Here is a 24,304-nt window from a genome sequence, read left to right as displayed (position 1 = left end):
CGTCACTAAACAACCGCGTGCTGCGCATTTAGTTAATACTTTATTAGGGAAGTACTCAACTAAATGTATAGTATCTAAGGTGCATTAATTAATAGGTAGGTGTGCCCAGTATTAACTTAACTCTGTTCCCACCAAAGTTAGTAACTGTTACTTGTAAAGTAAATGGAGATTTTATCATTGCTTTCAATGGGAATAGTCAGTATAGTGTTGAGTCCATTCGAAACTTGCCTTCCCACACATAGTTGTAACCTTATTGCTCCAAAGATTAATTCTGAATGATATTAATCATATTAATCTCTGCAGCTCTCAAGAGGTTTCAACCAAAACCCAGATCAGGCCAAAACAACAGGCTGTTAATCACAGAACTATATATTATTTTTGAGCTTGTTTTCAGTCAATCAGCATCTGTCAGGGTGCTGGGAGGAGGGAGATTGATTGTTTTAAAACCACTACTTCTGTAGACAATACCACGGACAGATTTAGTAGTAATAAAATGATCTGCAATAATTTTATCTTAAAATGCGCCTGTTTAGTGATATGGTATCCATTAAGTGTGAGTGAAGTAAATCAAATTCATTATTTATGTGCCTTGTCCTGCACACCCTTACTTTCATAAGTAACCATTACCAGTTTAAGAAAACTCAGTGGGAACTGCTTATATAAGCACCAGTAAGAGTTTCACATACAAGTAAAGGTTCCCATGACCTTTATTTTTTGTTCTCTTTTACTACTAATTTTAAAAAATATTATCAACACTTTAAAAAGTAAGGAAAATATGGAATTGATATCTCAGGATGGGTTGGGGAAAATTAATCTGAAGTTTTTCTATATGGATACTTGCTGGCCAAATTAGGAGAGCTCTGTACATGTAAAAAGGGGATATGAGAGGAAAGATGTTTAAAAGTGGAACCTGAGTGTCTCAGACGGCCGGAGCCGACTTGAGGTGGTCTAGAAATTGCTCGGTTGTTGGGCGGGCTGGTGAATGGAAAGGCAGACAAAACGTATTGGTTGCAAAAAAGCTTTACTTACGCCACCAGTAGCCACAACACAGGTGGTCCGATCGCTTAAATAATTACACGAGTTGCTCCAGCTGGCAAGACTCAGGCCAGTGAATCCGTAAATGAACCAGGCATGCAGGAAAAAGGGTACGTCGAGGGATGGCGCTCGGTGACGGGGAGAAAAATCGATAGTTGATCAGGCTATCGATTAGCTCAGCCACGAGTCAGGAATCTTCAAAGTCACTCTGCAGCGTGCTCAAAGTTCTCCGACTTGGGCGGAAGTCGCACAAAATTTTATACGGCCAGCAAGCCAATTGCTAGCTGCCACTCAGGAATAATTTAGAACTGGCCAATAGCGGGACACAAATTTGCATACGAATGGCGGGAACTCTCTTGCACCGGAGTTTTCTATTGCAACAGAAAACTTTTGCTGTGCACAGAGACCCTCATGTGGCGGGAAAATTCCACCGTGCTGAGACACTAAAATCATTGAATTATGACATGCCCCCTTGCCGATGGCACAGCTGGAATTTTAGACACATGACCGTGCCTCAAGTAAAGTTCGTCTAAGGACTCATTGGTTTTGCAACGCTTAAGTAACAAATATATATATATATATATATATATATATATATATATATATATATATATATATATATAAACAAATAACTTTATAGACCGGTCTTTAACAAACTATAACATATAACAACTTGAACCTATAACAATAATTATTAATCATCAGCTGACTGGGAAACATCTACTTGAGACTCTTCCTCTATGTCAGTCGACGGAGTGTGGTCCTCAATGACATAGTTGCCGCGGAACATTCGCCTTCTTCCATAACAGATAACTCCAACTAAAATGCTTACAAATATTAGAAAGAAAGCTCCACCCATTGCACTACCAATAATGGTACCCCAATTGCCTGCCTGCATCGCTGTTAAGGTTAAGGCTGATGCCAAACTTGTAATGTTATTAGTTAAAGGATACCATGGAACCGTGGATGATTGTGTAGTAGTAATAGAAGGATCTAATATATGGATAGTTTGTTGATCGCTTCTTTGACCAATGGAATTTGTTACCCTACAAATATAGGTTCCAATGTATTCGTAGGCTAATGGGCCACTGAAATATAGCATATCACTCATGGATACTAAACCCACAGGCCACTGTTCATCTAGCCTGGTCCAGGTGACTTTTATAGGTGGCGGACTGGAATTAACATTGCACTTAAGCTGAACAATTTTTTCGCCGAAAACCCAATTTCCGTCATAACCAGTTATTGATACTTCAGGGGCATATTGGATGTCTAGTACATGAGCGTATCTTATTTCTTTGTTTAAAGCTGGGTGTTTCACAATACAAGTTATACGCCTTCCCCTCGCAAATTTAGTGGGAATGATCTTATATCGGCTTACAACTGTTACCATTCTATTTGGAAAGGAAATTGAATTATATTCCATTTTACCAAAGTCTCCTTCCCAACTTATATTTGCAGTGGGTTTCCCAGTGGCTGCTGTACAAATGGCTGCCACAGCCCACTTTCCATCATCTATTAGAGAATTTGGCCCCTTGGTAAAACTTACAGTGGGCTCAACCAGTACAGTTACAATTGTTAACGATTGTGTATTTCCCAATGGGAATGTAGTTACTTTGCATATATACTTTCCTTCATCATAGAAACTCACATTATGCAGACTGATTGTCGCATCAATGGGTGAAGAACTTCTAGATAACACCCTCCCATGGTATTTTCTTTGAATAGAGACCCCATATTCGGGATGATGCACAACAATAGTTTGTGCACTTTTATCATATATCTTTTCCCATGAAACTTGTATTATGGTTTCATTCATGTCAATTATACACTTTAATGTGACATTCTTCCCCCAAACTGCTGTTACGTACGGATCAACACACTGCAGAAGAAATGAGAGAGGAGCAGCGCCAGAGCGAGTTCTGACCCGACGGACATTCGCTGCCTCGGTTCCCCCACCATGGCCGTCACTACGTTGACTCGAAGGAACCGCAGTTGGGTGCTCGATGGATCTCACAATCGAGCGGTTGTAGATTACTGCTTTGTTGAGGTTAGACCTGTAAAGAAAGAAAACAACAAAACAAAACAAAACAAAAGAAAATCATAATTGAATTTACTATAAAGATACTAGGTGAACGTCGGAACGACGAGTCATCCAGTTGTGATGAGCGATAATAGGGGGACGATCGGGCTTTTCCTCTAATAGGACAGAATAGGTATTAGGATACTGTCCCGACCGTTGAACTGTACCCTTGTGAACTTGAGGGTGAGCTTGGCGGGGGTGCGGTACTGAGACCCACACTAACTCATCTGGTTGGAACTTAGGTTCCCAAGGTAGAGGTTTTTTGACATTAGCTTCGTCCCATAACGTTTTTCCGGTGTTCAGTGAGATGAGAACATCACGATTGAATTTAGCCCAGTTTTTAAACGTCCCTCCTCCTCTGAGACGAAGTTGTTCTTTGTACAGGCCTATATGTCTTTCTACAACGTCCTTTATTTGGCAGCTTAGACCCTGGGAGGAGTCCTAGCAGTTCTACCTGCCAGACTTTTCCTGCCTGGAACTGCAAAGAGTCGAAAGCTCCGAGCTGATGTTTGGTTCTATGACACTTCTCCTTAGCACATATCTCACAGGCCTGAGCTACCTTTTCCCAATCGCGCCTAATTTCATACGAGGCCGGCTCTGTAATGGTTTGGCGCCAATGTTGATAGCAAGCTCACGGTCCCGGGTGGCCCCAATTTTCATGAAGCCACGCGAGGAATGGGTTTACTTCAGGACCGGAGGTAGATGTGATAGGCAAAACTACGTCGGTCCAGAGCGGGTCTTCTAAGAGTTTATCGATGACCTCATGTACTGGATCAGTATCCAGACAGTGGGACTTAGTGTGCCTAACCAACGGGAGCCGTGCAAATTTAGTTAACGTTTTCCAGATGTCTTGCCAATCATCCAAATTTTCGGTGGGAAAGGCTGTACCGGTAAGAATCTTGTAAACGTACTGCGAGTCGATTGCGATAATTGGAACCGGGAGCGTATCGTCATGATGTGTCAGACAATGTTCTAGTACCTTGAGGAATCCTAACAATTCACATTTTGGGGCCAAGTTATCATCCGGGTAGGCTTGAAATATTTCCTTATCGTGACAAGCCTTGCAATAGTACCCATAGCCTCCGCCATGTCGGGGGGTTCCATCTGAAGCCATCCATGCCGGAGCAGAGGTTCCATACAGTGTAGGGACCTTTTCTTCATCTCCTGGGCTAGGATTGGACGTCATATCTTCAAACTTCCAGCAGTGCCAGTTGTAATGGTGGGTAAGCACCAACGTATTCCATGTTTTAGGCTCCCCCTGAAAATGCGGGTCGACTTTTTCCGCATCCAGCAAGGGTAAAAATGTGGCACCGGGAGCGCGTAGTGTCCCATGCCCCCTTGTTAATGGCTCCACTAATTGTCCAGCTAGGAGGATTTTCCCTATAGTCCCATACCGATGTTGTGCCGCCTGAAGCGTCTTATGGGCAGTGTATACTAGCTCATCACGAGGGTTGTGCACAACAGCCCACAAGTGGTTTGTGGTGAACCCAAGGGTTACGGTTAATGGCTCACCCAGATCGATGGCGTGGAGCTGTGTTTTTAACCATGGCTAGCAGGCAAAGCAGGTTCTGCTGATCTCCTTCCGTCCAAGGCGTGGATTTTTGGGATTTGTCATGGATCTGTCGCTGCAACTTAGTGAGGAGCGCCAAATGACTGGGTTCAACATAATGCCGGTACCAGTTTAAATGACCTAAAAGCTGTTGGAAGTGTCTCTTAGTAACAGGGAGGAATGTCTTTAATGGATCGATGTTAGGACCATCATGTGAGATTCCGTGGTGGATGGAACCAATATATCGGGTGCCGAGGAACGTGATGTCATCTACAGGATGTAGGCATGACTTTTCCTCGTTGATCATCCATCCCTCACTTTGAAGGTGAGCGACTAGTTGGTTAACTATACTAGTAACTACGGAACTATCACGACCCATGATAGCAATGTCATCGACATAACTCCAGATTCTTAATTCCTCCTCTCGGGGAAGAGAATGTGAGGCTTGAAAATTCTTCAGGGTATTGTTCATGGCACCAGTAGCCAGCGACAGAGCGTTGCGATACCCCTGCAGGCAAACCGTCCATCTGTACATAGTGCCATCAATGCACATATTTAGTACTCCTTCAGGGTCAGTTATCGGAATTGAAAAGAACATGTTTTTCAAATCCAGTGCAACCCCGACCCACTTACTTTGCTGGAATTGAGCCATCTCGAACATGCATTGTGGTAGAGTAGAAGGGTTAGGTTGTTGAAGTACTTGACATCTTTTGTTGACCTCCCTATAATCGACGACTAGCCGGGCCTCGTTGGGTTTTCCAGGTTTTGCAACTCCCCATCCTGGTGACAGATAGGTGCTAGCAGTTACGGTTTTAATACAACCTTGTTGCTCGAGTCGCCGCAGGAGGTCAGTAAGGGACTTTTTTAGGGGACCCTTGGTTGGGATTGGTCGATACCGCCAGGTAGAGGTATTACGAAGCGTTGGTCGATGCCAATCCTGTTCTGGGATAATAATGGGTAATGCTTGTAGCACTTGTTCTTTAAGGTCAAGTGCTTTAATCCCCGGGATTCCTAGAATATTGATGCCCCCTAGCATGGCCTCTAGAGCGTATCGATGACCTTGGACTAAGAATTTGACTTTTGTTGTGACTGCAATAGCGTTAAGTCCTTGTACCTTAATCATTTTGGTGGTTTTCTGGTGGGGTATCGTTGAGGTAATTACATTAACCTAAGCTCCAGTATCGAGGAGGAAGAGTACTCGTTGTTGGTCAGCTGGATCAGTGGGGTCATAGACAGTAAGTTCGGCATGAGGACGAGGGTCAGTGGGGTCAGGTTTAAGGTGGAGAAGGCCGTTGGCAGAGCCGACGGCCATTACTCGTTTTTTGGTTGGTCCCCGAATTTGAATCCCAGTGCGTCGGCTAGATAATGTTGGCTCTTTTCTCCCAAAATACACAACTGCTGCTTTGTAAGTCCGGAGCGGCCGAGGAGGAATCCGAACATATTCCTTTCCTCCAATGTTCTTTGAGGGGACCACCATAGCTCTCACCGGGGGTTAAGTTCTTGGCGTCTTGGTCTCGGTGCTTCGACTGGCTACGCCGAAGATCAGTCTTTTACATCAGTAGAAGTTCCTTCACTTTGTTTCATGAGTGCCTGCAGTCGTGGGAGATGGCCTAAGAGATTTCCTACTGGCTGACCCGCCATCAGGTTCAGAAAGAGTCGGAGCGTAACAGCATTTGTCCCTCCATATACCTCTACACAAGTGTCTATAGCTTCCAGAGGCGTTGGAATTGCTCCGGGATGTGATAAGTGACGATGAGCCCATCTTTCCTTGCGCTGGGCTGCCGTTAGCCCCATGGGATTCGCTCTTGGGCTCCATGAAAGGTATGACACTCCAATTATGGCCAAGAGGAGTTGTTCCGCAGTGGCCTTCTGCGGGCGACCCTCATGCCAGGCGTGGAACTTGTGGGTTACCTGTCCCACTACAAGCTCCGGGAGAGGGATGGGCCAGTGTGCACTGTCTGTGACCACGTTCAGATCAGTAGCACGCCCTCCGCTCCACGCCGCTTGTCGGGTCAGGGCACTCGCTTCTTCCTTGTCTAAGATGTCAGATCCGAATTCTACTATTAGTCGCCCCAACCACATGGCCAAAGTCTCTTCTGGTTTTATTTTAGATTCTCTGCAAAGTTCCTGTATTTCTGGTCGGGTGCGTGTGCGAGAGGTAACAGTGGTACGTGTGGTATCTTCTTCATCCACAACACGCTTCATCACAGCTATCGGGTGAGCTGCGGCAGAGAGAGAGTTAAATTCATCAGGTGGGAGCGTTGGATACATCCCTCCTCCCATTGCCCCCTCCCCGTGGCAAGGAGGCGGGGCCGTTGGGAACGACATCACCTCAGGGGGCGGGGTCGCTAGGCGGATCCCCGCCGGTTCTTCCGAAGCTCCACCCCTCTTTTCCGGGTTCTCCAGATGGCTCACGTTTCTTTCAGTGCCATTTTCTATCAGCGGCATCATGCGGCTGGCACTATTGATAAGCGTCGCTCTGGAGTTCTCTGCCATCTGCTCCAGCGACTCCTTGCCCGCCATATGCAGTTGAACCTCTAAATTTGCATATTCCCTTAGTAGACCCGCTACTGTACGGAACAACACATTCATCATTTTTCCCTTTTTCCACTTGATTAAACCCCATCTGGGCACGTGACGGCCCCTGGTCTCCAGGTCCTCCCGGAGCTGAACGAGAAGCTCATGACCCCGCGACCCAGGCACCAAATCCGGACAGTTGAACCAGTCCGTTGGGGTGGGTTCTCCTCCTTCCCTCAGGTATCAGGTGCATTGAGCAAACTCCTGAGCGGGGGTCAGCTTTTCTGCCTTCCGCGCCTTCACCCCGGGTAGGGATATGGCCGATGTTTCCTCCGGGGGTCGATAGTAGACCCGGTCGCTCCCCATTATACACCCAAACTCCCCAAGGGATAGCCTTGTTCTCCACTCTTTTATGACCGCTTCTTCTTTCTTTACGGAGAAGTAGCCATCAATATTTTGTTCATCCCCTTCTACCGCCTGGTGGTAGGCGATATGCGCCCATAGATCGTTTGCATTTTCCACGCGGCGGATCCCAGTGCGTCAAGGGCAGCATCCAATTAGGTTCGTCTCCATTACCGTGCCCTTAAATCCCATCCTTGTCGCCGTGTCTCAGACGGCCGGAGCCGACTTGAGGTGATCTAGAAATTGCTCGGTTGTCGGGCGGGCTGGTGAATGGAGAGGCAGACAAAACGTATTGGTTGCAAAAAAGCTTTACTTACGCCGCTAGTAGCCACGACACAGGTGGTCTGATCGCTTAAATAATTACACGAGTTGCTCCAGCTGGCAAGACTCAGGCCAGCGAATCCGTAAATGAACCAGGCATGCAGGAAAAAGGGTACGTCGAGGAATGGCACTCGGCGACGGGGAGAAAAATCGATAGTTGATCAGGCTATCGATTAGCTCAGCCACGAGTCAGGAATCTTCAAAGTCACTCTGCAGCGTGCTCAAAGTTCTCCAACTTGGGCGGAAGTCGCACAAAATTTTATACGGCCAGCAAGCCAATCGCTAGCCGCCACGTAGGAATAATTTAGAACTGGCCAATAGTGGGACACAAATTTGCATACGAATGGCGGGAACTCTCTTGCACCGGAGTTTTCTATTGCAACAGAAAACTTTTGCTGTGCACAGAGACCCTCATGTGGCGGGAAAATTCCACCGTGCCAAGGCACTAAAATCATTGGGTTATGACACTGAGGAGTAGAAAATGCAATTTTCTTCTATGGCACAAATATACCTCAACACTTACCCTGAACTGTCTAAATTCCAGTCTACCAGACCCTTGTGGGGGTCTTAAGGTAATGATAGCACAAGACTGGGAGAATCAAATCCTGAGTTGTATAAATTAGGGAAACCTGATTTCAAAGATCCAATGGTACATAGTTCAAGCAAAGCCAGATAAATTATTAATAAAAGAAATAAATTCCTGCTGAAACTCCTCCTTTGCAACTGGCCATCACCTACATTAAATGCTGGACCATGAATTATAGCACACCATTGTACAAAGCTCATCCAAGAACCAAATGCTCAAGGTCTTTTCTCAGGCAAGGGGTGTTTGCTCAAGGTTGTTTCCTTGAGTGAGGACCAAGTGCTTATATATTTCCCTTTAATGTGTGTGAGGAACAGCTTTCCATTCCTCTTACAGAAATAGGTATCATCTAGGGATAAGCTTCCAAGCTTTTGTCCTCCCAAGGATACAGAATCCTGGGAGGGGCAGGGCAGCAGGACTGGGATACATTTATCATTCCATAACAGCCCTGACTATGGTGCAGGAAAAGATTATAAACTCAGGTTGTGTATTACGTTTTCCATAACATCTTCTCCACAGCAGGGAATTCTATTGAGAGGAAGTAGAATAGCCACAGTAATGGGAATGATTTTGTTGTGTGCAACACCACAGCCGCACTGCTGCTAAGCAGAAGGCAGGGCAGGTTGATACTTTAGGCTGCCTGTACACGTGCTCGGAGGTGGGAGCATTTTAATTAGAACTATTTCAGGGCAGCCACTCTAAAATGCCACATTATTACATGTATTAAGCCTCTGCACATTTATAAATGGCTGCAGGATGCTTTATCTAAACCTTATCCGATGAAGTTCTAATTAGAATGCATTGGAGCATGTGTATAGGCAGCCTTGGAGCCTAAGTGCTCCAGCCAGGCATGAGCTTTCATAGGCACCAACCTATTTTGTCAAATGCTATGAACAGAGGCAGTATACTGGTGTTCCAGCAGCAGTATGAAGAATTAAATTTCTGTGCAGATGGATCCAGATTTGGGAGCGAGGCCCAACTGGAAACTAATGCAATTATATGTAGAATAAACTTTGTGCAGAAGTTTCTACCAAGGGAAAGACAATAGTGTGGCTTGGATTTAAAGTAAGGAGCTTACAGGGGTGTAGGTTATAACCATGTTGGTCTAAGGACATAGGCAGACAAGGTTCTTTGGATGAAGCTGATATCTTTTATTAGACCAGCTTAAATAGTTGGAAAAAAATTATTAAGCAATTAAGCAATACGGGTTCAAAAACCCTTCATCAGGCTAAGGAAACACCAACCGCTGAAACTTCCTTAGCCAAAACAAAGGGTTTTTGAACCCGAAACCTTGCTTAATAATTGTTTTCCAACTATTTAAGTTGGTCTAATAACAGATATTAAGCAAGGAGCTTGAGATTTTGGCCCCAATAAAGACATGACTATTGCTTGATGGGGTGACTATGAATGTTATGATGGAAACTGAAGAATATAGTAAGAAATAAAAATAGATGTATATCTTCCTAATAATAAGCACAAGTTTAAAAAAAGACAAATTGGATACAAACAATTAAATGGTAATTTTATCTAGAACAGAAATTAGCTGCAAATAACAACAACAAAACAACAATAAGAATAGTAAAATTGATCATTTTTATAAAACACTGGGTGTGGGTCAAACCATTATGAAAATTATAGCAACAAGGTAAGAAGTAATTGGAGAAATCCTGATAAATAAGCAAATTTATTTTTTCAACTATGGATGATAAAAGCAGCACGTATAACTCTAAATTTGAACAGAGTTCAATGCACAATTGAATTAATCCAACCAAATTGTTAAACGTCTACTAGAGAAGTTGTAAGTGGTTAATCTAGACAGAGATATATAATGAATAAGAACAGCAGCAAAAAGAATTGAACTTTTGCTGTCAGTAAGAAATCCAAATCATGGATAAAGATATTATGAATGCTGTGTAAAAAGCTCTGCAAAATATCCTCCACTGAACAGGAAGTAATGATAGATGAATGCACATATGTAATTGAACATGCCAAAAAGGAAAAGTTACATCCCAAGAAGAGGAACAGAAATGTTATCAAGAGAATGGAATCATGGTAACATCGGAAAGATTAGGAAACATGCAGTGAGCAAAGGCAAATTATAGAAAATGCAGATTGCTTCATAAAATCCATGTTTAGGTCTCTACATATTCTGCATTAGATCATCAAGGGAAAGTCTGTCATGAATACAGGCATGCTGGCAGGAAACTCAACCATGTAAAACTAGCCTGGTTTGGGGTTTCTTATCAAATGTACAGCCCATGTTCCCATCTGAATTGGTGGCAAAATGCCCTTCCGTGAAAGCAGGATAAGGCACTTGCAATTTCACTTGGTGAAGAAAGGTTTACAAAGATGCACAAACCTTTCAAGTGCACCTGAGCCCAGGTCCAACCAACCCTAGAGGCTGATTTATCATTTTACTTCGACTCCATATGAAATATGATTTTCCTGGCTGTGTTTTGCTTTAAAATGCTGGGTCCGGTTAAATCAAAATTCAAGCGAGATAAACCCACGCAAACTGAAATCAAATGAAATTTCATGCACACACCCTGAAAAACTGAAATGGCTCAAGGGTACATTCAGAAGGCTAAGCTATTGTATTGGTTAAGACTAAGCAAAAAGCAGACCACATTTATAGTATTAGAAAGAGAATGCCATTAAAGTATTGGATGCAAATATTTTCTGAATGCAAGCCAAGTACACAGTAGGAATAGTCTATAAAGTTAAATCATTTCTTACTGTAACTTAAAGAAAACTTCATTGGTAAAATATGCTTTTTAACTCTTCTTTTCCACGCATACATCACAACTTTTGTTTCCGTTTGTCTTGTTCCTTATTTCAAAAGCTGCATTTGCTGTAGCAGCTCATTTTTTTCATGCAAAATACTGAATCTAATTGCGGAAATATGTCATTCCCTCCTCTACGCCACATGGCATGAGTTAATGATGATGAATGAAAGTAATAAAACCCAAATCTTTTTCAAACTAAAGCTCCTGTTAAATTACTGGAAATTATATGCATGCGTCTACAATGAGGACACTGCAGAAGGTCAAAGATCCTGCTTCCTGCATTTGGCCAAACTATTCAACAGGCAACTTGGCTGGACTAAAGAAATATTTCTGCTGAGATCTATGGGAGCCACCTAAGAAAAGCAGCTTAGCTTAGGGCTGGAGATTTCATTACAATGCTTCTTTCCTTCCCTGTGGAACACTAAACATGATTCACCAGAGCCCAGAACCTGCCTCACGTGTCTGTGGAAGCTATTTTTGGATGTTCAAAATTGGGGATTAGGGCAGTAATATATCATCTAATGTGATATATATTCTTACAGTAGGTCTCAATTTCCCTAATATGGGACTTGATTCTGTGGCATTCAATATGAAGCAGAAGGAATTCAGCTAATTTAGAGCCAGACTGTGCCTCGCTTATTCACTTTGAATAATACCTTACTTTTTGAGTAGTCGCATTGAAATGAAAGTACTTGAAGAACTAGTTGCTTTTTAGTCGAAGCAGGGGTGGCCAAAACTAGACTAGTTTCTGGCCATTAATATTACCTTATTTCACAAATTACATCTACATATTGTTCGCCTTCCTCCCTTTTCTGTGCACCCTTTCTCTTTCATTTTGCCTCATCTGCCTGTTTTCTATCAACTCCCCTTTGCCACTCACATGCTCTGTTGCTTCGTTTCTCCCGCTCAGTCTTAACTCCCTTTGGGCTAAGGACAAACATTACACATAAACCAGTTAAGTAATCAGAAACTGGTTTAAACCTGCAACAGAACAGAAGTTCAGTGCACATAAACCGGTTTGAAAATGGCTGAAACTGGTTTGAAATAAACCTGGTTGAATGTAGTATCAGACCTAACTGATTTGGGTCAAACCAATTTATGCAATGTCTCTGCCTGATCCTTTGATGGTTTAAGCTAAGCCAGATACCCCCAGCATCCCAGCATGCTCTGTGGGCTGGGCCAGGCTCTCTGCTCCACGGCAGGGCTGGCACCTTCCCTTTGCTCGATGGTTGGAGTTCCAGCAGAGACTTGCAGGCCCAGAAGGGCATGCTGGCTTCCCCATGCCCCGTCCCCCCTCACCACTCGCTGCTTAAGCAGAGATCCATTCCTCCTCTCTCCCACAGCATGGACTGCAGCCAGCATGTGATATGCTAGCTAATGCTGTGTAAGGCAGATAGGACAGTGTCTGCTTAGGGCTTTTTGGAGGTGATCAACAGCTCAGATGGTAATGTCCCTGCATTTCTTCCTTTGGAAAAGACAGGCAAGGTTCTTTGGGTAACTCTGATATCTTTTATTAAACCAACTAAATAGTTGGAAAAAATTTTCTTAGCAAGCTTTTGGGTTTAAAAACCCTTTGTCAGGCTAAGGAAGCATCTGCAGTTGGTGTGTGCTCTTCATGAATAGAATGAATAGTAAAGAAGCCAGAGGCTGGTATGCATTTTCCTTAGGAATAAGCTGTTTAAGAAGAGCTTGTAATGAGCAAGGATTTGTTTTCTGATGGGGTGTTAAATGCTGACAACAGAGCTGATAAATGCTCTGTTATCAAGGTGGGGACACCCCTCCCTAATCACAGTGTCCTGCAAGGGGGCCTGGCCACACCCCCACCTCAGCTCAGCCCTATGCAAGGGAAGGGAAGGCTGCTCTAGCACCCCCCAGCTTCTAGCCTGAGCCACTGCAGGCATGTGCCTGCATTTCTGGGATGTCTGGCTGGTTACAAAACTGATTTAGCCAGGTTAGACTAACCTGCAAAGATTGAATCAGTTCGGACTCAGGCTTTCTGAATGTCTGTCCCCAGCCTTGAGGTCTAAATCCCTTTCTCCTCCCCTATCCATTTTTGAAGTTTCTCTCTTCCTTTCTTCTTTGTTCATAACCCTTCTCTCCCTTTGTTCATAATCCTCCCCCACTGTTCTATAATAGGCCATTTTGCAGCCACAGCACAGAACACTTGAAAGTTCAACTTAATAGTAAGTACTTTTCAAAATCTTCCCAGTAGCGGTTATTTTCTCATCAGAGATGAGTCTGACTGCTTTGGATATAACACTGGTAGGAATTCAAGCAGTTCCTCTATAGAGGTCCAAGCAGGTTTAGTTTGCAGATGAAAAACAGGGTCAGTACCATCACTGCCAGCAAATCTTTCTAGACTAGTTTTATTGTGAAGTCTTGCTGTCCCATGCAGAGCAGAATGAAGACATGCAAAACAGAACGAGCTGCATGGCTATTGGGATGCTTCTGTTGCATTAAGTTAGCAAATGGAGGACAACGGACAGTCACCACAAGGCCAGTATAAGATTTGAAAAGTGAACCAACATTAGTTGAGGCAAATATTACCTACCTTTCCTTTCCTCTGTGTTTGCAAATGGTCAGCACTGTGAGGTAGAGAAAAATAAGCCTTCTTTTTCCTTCTCTCTGTTTTAGCCTTAAGATACCTTAGTGAATACTAACATTCTCCTAAGTTCATCAGCCATTATGGACGCATCCAAATGAATGCACGTGAGTTTCTCCAGGGACAAACAGCAGCAGCACATAGTTGTGCCACTGCTACTTGTTCCCAGGGAATGCTCCTGCACATCCAATCTGGCACATGGCAAATTGCCCCAGGTGGTGTAAAAGAGACTGAGGCCAGCACCTGGGCTGGCCCAAGCATTCTTACCTGAGGTCCTGGGAGTTTCCCATGGCTGCAGCAGTGGTGATCTGGGTGCAGAGTCTGGCCAGGCTCTGGTTTTGGGTGGTACAACCACATGCACTGCCCCACTTTTTTGTAGCACATTTTTTTAAGATATCAAGATTTCCCACCTTTTCACATGCACCGCACGCATTTTGTAGTGCCTCACAAGTCTTGTGGTGCACCACAAACTACACATGCACACTCATCTGAGCACAACAAATGAGCAAGCATGTGTACTTTGTAACACCTCAAAGGCTTCTGAGGTGCTGCAAAATGCATGCGGTGCATATGAAGTTTTCTGCACTGCAAATTTGCAGTGTGGAGCCAAAATGAGATACCGGGAAATCCCAATATCTAAACAAAGTGCACAAAAAAAAAAAAATAGTGGGGTAGTGCACGTGACTGCAGCAGGTGCTGACTGAAACCAGAGCCCGGCCTGCCAGAGCCATGCTCTAGCTGCTGAACAGGCTCCACGCACCTGGATCGCTGCTCCTGCAGCCCCAGGAGGCCCCCAGAACCCCAGGTAAGGCTGCTGGGGCCAGCCTAGGTGCTGGCCCCAACTTCCCCTACACCACCTGGGGCAATCTGTCACACTCCAGAGCACACAAGCAGGGGCATACCCTGGGGACAAGTAGCAGTGGCACAACTGTGTGCCACTGCTACTTGTCCCCAGACTAAAACACATGCATGCTCATCTGGACGTGTCCAATAGGTGTAAATGTAGAAATTTCCCAAAATGGCTAAGGAATTTAGGTATAAATATCCAATTAATTTTCAGTGAGATCTCTACACCTACATCCAGTAGTTACTTCAGAACATCTCCTGCTTGATTGCCTGTTGCTTTTTGTTTTGTTTTACCAGAGGTGAGTTATCCAATTTTGATCTTGCACTGAAGAAATAACTAAGGAAGAATACCAACATAAAAACATTTTAGGTGAGCTCATACCAAACCCAGCATTCTGTGGGTATTGTATAACATCAGATAATCCAGTTTGGTATGTTCTTAGAAGACTGGGAAAGTTCAACAACTTTCATTATCTACAGAAATCAGTAGAAATGAAAGAAAATATACCCAAGCTAACACAATTTCAGATGTAGTTTGAGGCTGTGACTTTTATTCAGCAATCTCAGACAGGACCACAACTCTTAGCAATATTACATAATATACATTCTGGTTTTCTCACATACTGTATGCACAAACACAGCTCTCTGCTACAGTGGGATTAAGTCCATTTACAAGGCTGGATGCCTATTTTAAAAAAGGTACACTCAAAGTTCTACCCTTATATAGGTTTAGAAGGGTAGCCTGCAGCAAGGGGCACCTCTTCTGAAGACAGAATTGACAGATGACAAATAATACCATACAGGACCATATTCCATAGCAAAAGCCAACCCATGAGAACATTATCTATTAATTTTTATTTATATGTCCTTGTGTATAAAACTTCTGGGATCATTTTAACAAAATATTTTAGTCAAATGAAAATAATTGAAAATACACTGACAACAATTGCCTGCATTGAAAACTCTGCAAAACCATTTCTAGAGACTAAAACTCTATTACAATAAATGCAGTTAAGCACTGCCCTCCCCTACTAGCTGCTCATTTTGACCACTGTAGTCATCCCTCATATCCATACTTATCCAAACAAAGGCCTCACTGAGGCCTATAGATAGGTCCTGTGTTTGTACTTCACATGTCCACATGTTTAAGAGTAAGGTGATCCATCTTATAAAAAGAATTCCAGAGTGGTAAGTGACCTAAAATGGTCTGTTTCAGTCACACAGTAGTGCTCTTACTACCATAAAAAAGTAGCCTGAACAGAGCACGTATTAGTCAGCTTGCAAAGGGTATGGTGGCATATAGAACCATTGTCACTTATAGGAAGGTAAGAAACTGTCCTGACCAAGTAAAAACAGGGAAAAATAAACTCTTTGCTTTTGCTATCACCTAGAATTGCTGTAGAAATAGTGGCTCTAAATAATGCTGAGGTTGTAAATCTACTTAACAAGGTAGTCATCAATAAAGGGTGAAGACTGGAACTTCCCATCAGTTGCTGCAAAGGGAAGCAAATTTGGTCATAGAATCAGTTTCTTCCCATCCATTTGGCTGAAACACAACTTGAGGCTTTTTTCAAGCCTCTGTCATATTCAGGCGTTGGAAATGGAAAGCAGCTGCACCACCTGAATGTCATCAGGATCCTGCTGGCACCGCAACAAAACACCTCACACAACCCTATCTTGTGGCCTTACAGACAGGAATGGGAAGCAATGCTGGAGAGGTCTCTTGAGATGGAGAATGCAGTTCCCAATACCATTTACTCCAGGGTCCCAGAGAAATAAAGACAAATGAGCTAGCAAAGGAACCACAGATCAGTCCTGGCAAGATCCATGGGAGTGTCCATAAAAAAAATTGATCAAAGGGATCAAAAAGCTTTGTATAACCCTATATAGACCTGAAATAGTCACCTAAGGCCACAATTCTTGAAAAAACAATTTTTGGCTATTGCTACCAGCTAACTTCTGAATCACTGAGCCTAGATCCAAACCAATGGTATTCCAAGGAATTCAGAAGGTACACAGCTATTTCACCATGATCCTTTTAGGCAAGGGGGTGAGGCCTCTCACAAATCTGAAATAACTTTGCAATCAAGCAATAACTGCCTGAATAGGTATCTGAAAGCACACTTGAGGAAAATGAGGCTGTGCTGAGTACCACAAAACATCCAGAGTTCAGCATCTCTCCTCTTCTCTCTATACCAGGCATCTTTCTTCCCCTCCAACCTCCCAGCACTCCCTTCCTCTTCCTGCTTTCCCATCAGCAGTTCCTTATTTCTTACACGCAACACTCTTCTGCTCTTCATCCAATTTAGAAATTGACCCCTCTCGTTCCTAGTATTCTGCAGTTAATGCCACCTTCTCTTCCCAATAATTCCCTTTATTACCCTCTCCTCCCCAGGCATTCATAAATCCTTCTGCACTCACAAAGGTGTCTCATGACTTGTCCTCTTAATACCAAGCATCCATCACCTAACCTCCTTCATGGTGCCCTCTGCACTCATTTTTTTCTGCTCCCCTTCAGTCCACAAATACCCTTAATGGCTCCTTGTGCATTCCTAAAATAATCTCAGCTCATACCAAGTCTCATCTCCCCTTTACTCAAAGCAATATATAATGGAAATGGAATTCAACTAGATCAGCAGACTTCCCAGATTGTGATGAGCTTGCTGGATTACTGGATCTGAGTTCTTTCCATCTCATCCTGCACTTCTTAGACATAACTTTTATGGTGGTCAGGGCAAGATCATGATCTCATAATGTCTGTAACACTCATAGCCTTCTATTTTCAGTCTGAAGATTGTAGTCAAGACTACGGTGATTCAGCAAAGCTGAACAGAATTCCATTTTCATCTTCATTGCAAATTAGTCCTGTATGATGGCTACTACAGACTAAGAGCAGTTTGCACACATAATAGTAATATTTATAGCAGTGCACCGGGTGGATGAAAAAGTTCATTTACAAGCTAGTCAAGAGGATAATTTTGCCATGTTCGTGTTATGTGTGAAATTTCTATACAACTGCAGGATCCAGTCATCCTGCAAAAGCACTAGAGAGAAGGGGGAGGGAGGGGAAGGGTGTGGGGCAAAAGGCTGGTTTCCAACTTCTATAGTGCCAATGTCATGAAACACTGGAGACATGAATCCTAATTTAGCTCCATGAGTGCTGAGCTGTGGAGCCTCCATGACCGGCCCCTGCAGAGCCTGAATTTGAGATGAATAGAAGTCTCTGAGTGGGACTTCAGTGAATGATGTAACAGTTATACAGATGGCATACTGGTAGTCATTAAACAGTTACGGCCAGCTTCAGTGGGAGAGTGAATAATGAATATCTAGGGTGATAAAATTCACCCATGAAGTTGAGAAAAAAACACATTCTGATTTTAGATGCATGGGTAATCAAAGATAGGCAAGTGCTTGCCACAGTATGATCTGTTATCAGAAACCTAAAGCAGCTGGTTGAGTGCTGAACTTTAACTCTCAGAATTCCATATGGTCACAGTTTGCTGAAAAGAGAAAATAATTGTAGCAATTTCTTTAAGCAGAGTCCAGTTTTAATGTCTTTTCACCTCCACAACATAAAAAAGCCAATCTCATATATTCTCAGAGCCCTGTTGATATGCTTTTAAAAAAGCTGAAGAAAAACAGTCTTTCAGTGCTGACACTATTTCACTTCCAGCATGGGAGAGAACTGCTCTAGACTAGTTAAAGTGAAATGCAACAACCTGATTGGAATCAGGAAGCTGCAGTTATTACCTCTAAAACCTTTCTAATAGCAATCCCAGAATATAGGTTTAGAAAAAAAATCACTTTAATGGAAGTCTTAGAACTACATTTTCATACTGCTGAAAGTTGAGCTATTGATTAGCTTTACATTAATTTTAAAAGGCAAGAAGAATTTGTCATGATTTTCTCCCTTTGATTTCACTGCCCATCAGCAACCATATCAGTTTTCTGCCTTGCTGCTGAGCAAAGTAAATGATGATGCACTTCCTCTCCTTGACTTTTGATTCCAGCCTGTTTCAGCAAATCTCAACCAGTCACTTCCTGTCTCCCCTACTTCACCGTCTGGCACTTATTTCAGACAAGTCAATATGTTTAAATTATATCTGTACCAGAAGTAATTAATCATAAAGCTTTATGCTTTGTACAGTTGTTTGAATTTCTGCTTGGTATTCACAAGTGGGGAAAAAAATAAAATGAGTTAGATTGTATTGCTTAACTTTACATACCTTTAACACTGGGATTCCTTATGCTTCTAAATAAGTTACCTTGCTCTCTGAGCATAAAAATTAGGGAGCTCCATTTATGTTCTCTCAAGTGTAAAAAAATAAAATGTGTAACTTTATAATCATTGTCAACTATAGTTACAGATACTACACATTGAGACAGATTAGCAATAAAGAGCTAGATTGTGACATTAGTCACAGTCCTGACCAAGGGACAGCGTGTGAGTTCTCCTAACCAAGGAAAAGTCTTTGGAGGGCTCGTGCCTGGGACACAGTTCTGAATCACAATTCTTGCACTATTACTGCTGCTCTCCAGGACATGAAGTAATTCATACTATAGTAGTATATGCCATCAGGCTCTAGCTTAAATACTCAGACTAGTGACTGGGGAGGACTGGGGAGAATACCACAGCTCTCAATTTCTCTTTGCTTGCCCCTCCCTGCCCTTTCTAGTCCCTTCTGCTTCTGGGAAAGAAATAGATAGATAAGATTTTATTCCTGTGCACCCAGGTAAACCATACAGGGAAGCTTTTACTCTCTTGTGCAGTCCCTTAGAGCAAGTTAAATCTTGCCCAGTAGCGAAAGAAGGATATTTCTACCTGTAAATGATGACATACACCTGTAGCACAGCACTCCGGTTCCGCTGGGTCATTTGCCACTCTTGCATGATGCCTCTTGTTCCCACAACAACAGCAAATGACTCAACAGTTCGAACCTAGCAGGTCAGGTTTCTAAAAAAGTCTCAAGCATTCTGCAGATCTACAGAATCTATTACATTGTGCAAGCATAGCAGATCCTTTGACGTTCAATCCATAATTTTGCTGCAGCAATCTATCAGATCCACGACATCAGAGAATTTTCTTCCAAATACACTGGGGCCTATATAATAAAATCAGGGTAGGGGTACTGTATTGAATACAATGAAGTTATACCAGCATAAATCAAGCACAGGTCTCATTGTTTCTTCTCATTTTGTCATCCATATTTTATTGTGTGTCCTTTTTTTAGTTGTCTCATTCATATGTCATGTAAAGTTTGGAGAGATAGCTAGTAATTTCAGTTTATCCTAAGCAAACCAGTCTAACAAGCAGCTACTCATGCTACAGGAAAGGAAATTAACCTAGAGTTCAGCAGACTGCCGTTGTGCTTCCTCAAGACATATAAGCAATACAGCTTCCTCAGTTTCTAAAAACGAGGTTTTTTTCATCTAATTTATGGCATGGGCTCCTTTAAAATATTTGTTTAAAATAGAACTTTTCTTAAAATGCCCCAAGCAATTTCAGGAAGATCGGTTATCTTTTTTTTTCTGCCTTGCCATACCTTTCAGCTCTCATGCAAAAACTAGATTTCAACTTATATCATGATTTTTTGCATGCTATTAATTAGCATTTGACCTATCCCCTACTGCTGCTTCAGTGGAGAATGCCAATTTTTAACCGAAGCCTACAGCAAGAACCAGGAGACTAATGGGGCAAATGGGACAAAGTACTTTTAAATTAGAACACTCGGGTGTGTTTTAAAAAGCATTTTACAAATAAATATTTTCTTTAGAGAAACCTCAAAACTCCAGACATAAAGATGAAAATTATTTCATTTTTTTATTGCAGCTCATTTAGGAAGTTTACAACTGTTCCTTTCTAGCTTTCCATGGACAATGTTGTAAAATACTCATGCCATTTCACCAGCAGTCTAACACTATCAATTAGCAATGTCTTTAGTACCAACATAAAAAGTTTCTTGCGCATATAACCAATTCAAATGTCCTAAGGTTTCCCAATCCATAATACGTATCAGTCCCCAACTAAGTCCATCTCCACAATATCTTGCATCATTTATAGACCTTTGTACATGGTCTCTCCTCTTTGCTACTGTATATATTTGCACGTGGGTTCAGACTTTGTGTCACAGTCAGTATTTCAATTTGTTTCTTTCCCTCCTTTTCAGATTTCAACAACCATTCAACTGTACTCTCTGCCCTTCACGCCTGTTGTTCTTTTACATAGTTATTTCTAATACTGCCATCCTTCTTCCCTTGTTGTAGTTTGTGATTTATAGCTGCCCTGCAATGGTTAACTCTCTTTATTTCCCAGGCTACAGTAGTATGCAGCAGTAGTATGAAGATGCTCCTTATGTGACACAGGTTTTAAATCAGAAAGCCCCAGGGTAAATAGTTATTAAAAAATAACATTCTCCACCCCCACACACGGAAAAAAAGCAAAAGTTGTTTTTTCTTCTGTGAAATTAGCTGGTAATACCAGCCCAGACCCTAAAGGAAAAATGTCTTCATAACAAAAACCACCACTATGTTTAGCATTCATTAGTATCTTTGCTGGCAATCTCCATAACAAGATGCAGATTTGCAGGGTCATGGAGGCTGAACCAAGGAGGCTGTCATTAAGATGGCCTTTCCAATACTGTAACAGGCCATATACAGGGTAGACATGAAACCACAGCATTTATTGAGGCACCAAGAGTGAAAAGAAAAAAACAATGGGCATTCTGTCAATGGAGAAATCAGGAAAATTGTAAAAGAGCGGTATGTACGAGTGTGTATGCACATGAGAGATGTGGAAACATACATTCCCTTGCCCCCAGCCCCCACAGTTCCTTAAACCTGTAGTGCAAAGAAATTCAGACTTTTACTGACCAAAGCTGATATTATTCTGCAGGAGCTTCACCCCATATGAAATGAACATCAATGTCAGTTTGTATTCTGTACAAAGTGAAGGAAAGCAGAAGTAATCTACTCGTAATAAATCAAGACTGCCCCAAATGGTTATTGCAATTACACATGTGTATACTACAAAGCATGTCAGCCCAAGTCAAACAAGTGCACCTGAACATCATGCACCTAGGTTTCCACTGACAGTAGAGTGTAACCATGGACAACTCAGCAAGAGGGCATCTGTGTATGTAAAGAGATTAGAGAACCAAGATAACATGATCTCCATTTTCTCCCCCCCCCCGCCCTCCAAAGCAACTGGCTTCCTCCAGAGAAAAGAAAAGAAGAGAAAGCAGCAAGAAAAATGCAATGACATTCTGTCCAGCCTATCAACCCTCTGCAGATGACTGCATTACTTCTGATCATAATGTACATATATGTTCCAAATGTAACTCTTTGGGAAGGACTCCTTCACTTGGGGGTACCTGTTCATTAAGGTTTACAGGGATTTTTAGCCAGGAAGTTCCTATTCATGTTGAAAGGGTTAAGCAATTAATTCCAATGTACAGATATTAACATTCATTCACCACTGACCATCTAGCCCCTGTATAGTAGCTAAAAACATTTCGGAAGTGTTCTGAAAGTTGCTTGCATGCTGTAACACACTTAGTGAAAAGAGAGTGAAAGGTGAAACATAGCTGGAAACATGCGAAAGCAGTAGTCTACAGGACTCTGCAACAAAAATGCTACTTTCACTTATTAATGAGCCCAATTCATAGATTTAAATCCAGAAGAAACCATTATGACCACGCTGGCTTCCTTCATGGTACAAAGACAATGACCTTACTCAGTAATTTCTGCATCAAGTCCATAACTCTGGCTAGAGATATAGCATAGCTTTTAGAAAGATATACAACCTTAATTTAAAGACTTTAAATAAGAGAGAATTCACTACCTCTCTAGGTAAGCTGTTCCAATGATTAATTACCATCACCGGTTAAAGTTTCCAGTTTATCTCCAGTCTAAATTTGTCTAGCTTCAGGCTTCAAATCATTGGATCTTGTTATGCCTTTTTCACTAGAATAAAAGCCACTTTTCATCAGGTATCTCTTCCCTGAAAAGTTACTTTTAGACCAAGCCACCTGTGAACCACCTCTCAAATGAATTAAATTGATCAAGCTTCTATAGACTTCCATTATAAGGCATGCTCTCCAGAGCTGTAATACATTTTTGTAGCTCTTTTCTGTCCCTTTTCTAACTTGTCAGTATTCTTTTGGAAGTGTGGACACCAAAACTATACACAGCAATTAATTGTAAATAGCAGTATGATTATATCATTTATATATTTATATTTTTGAAGAAGAAGAGGAGGAAGATATAATTCAGATGTAAGTGGGGGGGGCGGTAAAATGAAATAAAAATACTTGCATCAAATTAAGTCTATAATCTCCTGTATGTATCAATGGCCTTTGTGTCATGCCCGGGTAGGAATAATTGAAGTAATAAAATAGCCTACTGCCTCTAAGTCCAAGGCACCAATGTGTTTTATGGCACAGGTGAAAACTATGATAATGGTCTAATGGATAGTTTTCACAACAGAAGACTACCATGTTGCGTGCATCTCAGGAAATGCTCACAATTACAACAGCATACAGTACCTATCAGTATTGAGTACACTTTTTTTCAAAATGACAAAAGAAAGATAATAAGAGCAAGGAATGATATAAATACCTGGCTCTGGACCAGCACTGCATGTTTCTTTAGGGGGCTGGTAGCAGCAACAGCACTGAGGAGACTTAACCATGGGCTAAGTCGCATTGCATTAGGTACTATACAAACACAAAGATAGTCTCTGCCCCCAAATGCTACAATTGCAGTCATGGACTATTCTACCAATAGATGTAGAGAAAGTGTAGTAAACTTGGTCCATATCACAGTTATTATCATAAGTATGATTTCATTGTATCCCTTTAGTGTTCCAACGACACTGTGAGCCCCAGGGGTGCTGGGCACTACACAGTCACAGTCCCCAAATGCTTATAACATAGGTATTTTAATGTTGGAAATATGGTCAGACAGGAAATCAGTAGCAAAGGCAAACAAAAATGAATCCTCCACAACAGACAACCAAACCAGTGTTTTCTGTAAGATGACCATCTTTTCTCAAACTGGAAATTTATAGCTGATATTTTCAAAGAGTCATAAAGGGGTGCAGAACTCATTGAATTTAAGGACTTGGGTGTCCAGTTCCTTAAGGCTCCTTTGAAAATCAGTCTACAAATCTGGGAAATAAAGTATGACTCCTATTTTACACCTAAATCTTATTAGTATTTTGAAATATGCCACATATTTATACAGGTTGGGAAAGCCGTGTCTATCATAGAGACTGTTTCATTTTATTTAGGTCATATGTTAAAGAAATTGCAACAGGCAGGAACACTCATATAACAATTGTTTGACACATAAGTGGAAACCAAAGAGTTTGCCTTTTGTTCTTTAAGAGTCAGCATGTTGAACAGTTCCCTGTGACGTCTTTCATGATTTCCATTGTTTTCATGGTATTAAGGAAATGAATAGCCTTTTATTTTTGTGAGTTTCAGTTGCAGAGCGCGTATGCGAAGATTAAAAGGAAAACAAAAGTGCAGAAATGCCAAGATACTATATAACACACAGCCCTTCATCACTCGCCTAGATG

Source organism: Alligator mississippiensis, chromosome 1 (genome assembly GCF_030867095.1).
Source record: "Alligator mississippiensis isolate rAllMis1 chromosome 1, rAllMis1, whole genome shotgun sequence".
Taxonomy (NCBI): Eukaryota; Metazoa; Chordata; order Crocodylia; family Alligatoridae; genus Alligator; species Alligator mississippiensis.
Note: the sequence above shows the minus strand (reverse complement) of the source record.